The sequence below is a fragment of the Carcharodon carcharias genome, chromosome 27 (assembly GCF_017639515.1).
Source record: "Carcharodon carcharias isolate sCarCar2 chromosome 27, sCarCar2.pri, whole genome shotgun sequence".
Lineage (NCBI taxonomy): Eukaryota > Metazoa > Chordata > Chondrichthyes > Lamniformes > Lamnidae > Carcharodon > Carcharodon carcharias.
In genome coordinates, this window is record NC_054493.1 from 16,688,216 (window position 1) to 16,691,636 (window position 3,421).

Below are 3,421 nucleotides of genomic sequence, written 5' to 3' on the forward strand. Positions count from 1 at the left end.
TAATATTCACTAGAAGTCCACCGACTCCCACAGCTACAACCCCTCACAACCTGCTTCCCGTAAGGACTCCATGCCATTCAATTAGTTCCTTTGCCTCTGTTGCATCTGTTCCAATTATGCCACTTCCCATATGGTGCTTCTGACATATCTCCCTTCTTCATTAACCACAGTTTCCCTCCCTCTGTGATTGACAGGGCCTTCAACCATTTCTGACCCATCTCCGGCACCTCTGCCCTCACACCTTCCCCTCCCTCCCAGAACCACAATAGGGTTCCCCTTGGTCCTCACTTTTCACCCCACCAGCCTCCACATTCAAAAGATCATCCTCCACCATTTCCATAACTCCAGCATGATGCCACCACCAAACACATCTTCCCTTCACCCCCCCCCCCCCCCCCCCCCCCCCACCATTCCCCCGCCCCCTTCATCAACATTCTGTTGGGACCATTCCCTCTGGGACACCCTGGTACACTCCTCCATCACCCCCACACCTCATCCCCCTTCCACAGCACCCTCCGATGCTATCACAGAAGGTGCAACACCTGCCCGTTTATCTCCTCCCTCCTCGCTGTCTAAGGGCCCAAAGCAGCGCTTCACTTACACCTCCTCCAATTTGGTCTACTGTATTCACTGCTCCCAATGCAGTTTCCTCTACACTGGGGAGATCAATACAGACTGGGTGACCACTTTGTGGAACACCTTCGATCTGTCCGCAAGCGTGACCCAGAACTTCCTGTCACTTCCCATTTCAACACATCATCCTGCTCTCATGCCCAAATGCCCGTCCTTGGCTTGCTGCAGTGTCCAGTGAAGCCCACTGCAAACTGGAGGAACAGCACCTCATCTTCCGATTAGGCACCTTACAGCCTTAACTTAACGGAGTTCAACAACTTCAGACCATGAACTCTCTCCTCCATCATCACCCCTTTTTAATCTCCTTTTTTAAAATGTATTATTTTTTATCCACTTATTTTCATTTTTATTCATTTATTCATTGCTTTATCCCCTTTTTAGCCCTTTATCCATCCTTTATCCACAACCACTGCCCCTTCTCACCACCCTACCCCCAAAAGGGCCTGTTACTTGTTCCATGTTGTTCTTTTCAGAGTGCTTACCCTTGTTCTGCCATTATCACATTTTGCTTTGTTATCTTTATTCCACTATCAGCACCTTTTCTGGCCCTTCCCACTACCATTAACACCTCCCTTTGTCTTTTTATTCATGACACCTTTGTCAATCTCTCCTTTGCCCTCACCTGTCACTGGCCTTCTATCCAGCTTCACCTGCTCTACCACACCACACCAACCCCCCCACCCTCCCCCACTAAACAGTATAAATTTCATCACACTTCTACCTCCCTTTAGCTCTGAATAAGAGTCATATGGACACAAAATGTTAACTCTGCTTTTCTCTCCACAGGTGCTGCTAGGCCTGCTCAGTTTTTCCAGCATCTTCTGTTTGTATTTCAGATTTCCAGTATCTGCAGTATTTTGCTTTTGCTGAGGAGATATTAATGGTTCATTGAACTAAAAACAGAAAGTGTGGAAAAACTCAGCAGGTCGGGCAGCCTCTGTGGACCGAGAAACAGAGGTAATGTTTCGGTCCAATATGACTCTTCCTCAAAACAGAACCAGTCTTTTGTCCTGTATTCTGACAGTACAACTTACAGTGCTTTGTTCCTTTATTACAACCATTACCACTCCCATTGCCTTTTGTTCCATGACATCTTTGTTATTTAATCTCTCCAGCCCTCTAACCTATCACTGGACTTCTCGTTTGTTCTACCCAACCCTCCCCGCCTTCTCACCGAAAGCATCTACAGAAATATTTGTTTCTGAAACAATATCCTGTTACATTGCACAGTGTCCATTTAACAACCTGATCTCACATGGAATCTACCTCCTTTTGACAATTTCACATTGGAAATTGCCAGGCCCGACATTTTTTTTATTCATTCATGGGATGCGAGCATCACTGATAGGCCAGCATTCATTGCCCATCCCTAATTGCCCTTGAGAAGGTGGTGGTGAGCTGCCTTCTTGAATTACTGCAACCCATATGGTGCAGGTACACCCACAGTGCTGTTTGGAAGGGAGTTTCAGGATTATGACCCAGCAACAGTGGAGGAACAGTGATATATTTCCAAGTCAGGATGGTAAGTGACTTGGGGGGGGGAACTTCCAGGTGGTGGTGTTCCCATCTATCTGCTGCCCTTGTCCTTCTAGATCGTAGTGGTCGTGGGTTTGGAAGGTGCTGTGTGAGGAGCCTTGGTGAATTCCTGCAGTGCATCTTGTAGATGGTAAACACTGCTGCTACTTGCGTCGGTGGTGGAGGGAGTGAATGTTTGTGGATGTGGTGCCAACCAAGTGGACCGCTTTGTCCTGGATGGTGTCAAGCTTCTTGAGTGTTGTTGGAGCTACACTGATCCAGGCAAGTGGAGAATATTCTATCACACTCCTAACTTGTGCCTTGTAGATGGTGGACAGGCTCTGGGGAGTCAGGAGATGAGTTACTTGTCACAAGATTCATAGCCTCTGACCTGCGCTTGCAGCCACAGTATTTATATGACTAGTCCAGTTCAGTTTCTGATCAATGGTAACCCCACAGGGTGTTGACAGTGGGGAATTCAGTGATGGTAATGCCATTGAATGTCATGGGGCGATGGTTAGATCCTCTTTTCTTGGAGCCTGGCACTTGTGTTGTGCGAATGTTATTTGCCACTTATCAGCTCAAGCCTGGATATTGTCCAGGTTTTGCTGCATTTGGACATGGACTGCTTCAGTATCTGAGAAGTCGTGAATGGTGCTGAACATTGTGCAATTGTCAGCGAACATCCCCACTTCTGACCTTATGATGGAAGGAAGGTCATTGATGAAGCAGCTGAAGATGGTTGGGCCTAGGACACTACCCCGAGGAGCTCCTGCAGAGATGTCCTTGAACTGAGATGATTGACTTCCAACAACCACAAGCACCTTCCTTTCTGCTAGGTATGACTCCAACCAGCAGAGAGTTTTCCCCGATTCCTATTGACTCGTTTTGCTAGGGCTCCTTGATGCCACACTCGGTCAAATGCGGCCTTGATGTCAAGGGCAGTCACTCTCATCTCATCTCGGAAGTTCAACTCTTTTGTCCATGTTTGAACCAAGGCTGTAATGAGTTCAGGAACTGGGAGCCCCTGGCGGAAGCCAAACTGGGTGTCTGTAAGCAGGTTATTGCTAAAGAAGTGCCTCTTGATAGCATTGTTGATGACCCCTTCCATCACTTTACTGATGATTGAGAGTGGACTGATGGGGCGGTAATTGCCTGGATTGGATTTGTCCTGCTTTGTGTGCACAGGACAAACCTGGGAAATGTTCCACATAGCCGGGTAGATGCCAGTGTTGTAGCTGTACTGGAACACCTTGGCTAGGGGCGCGGCAAG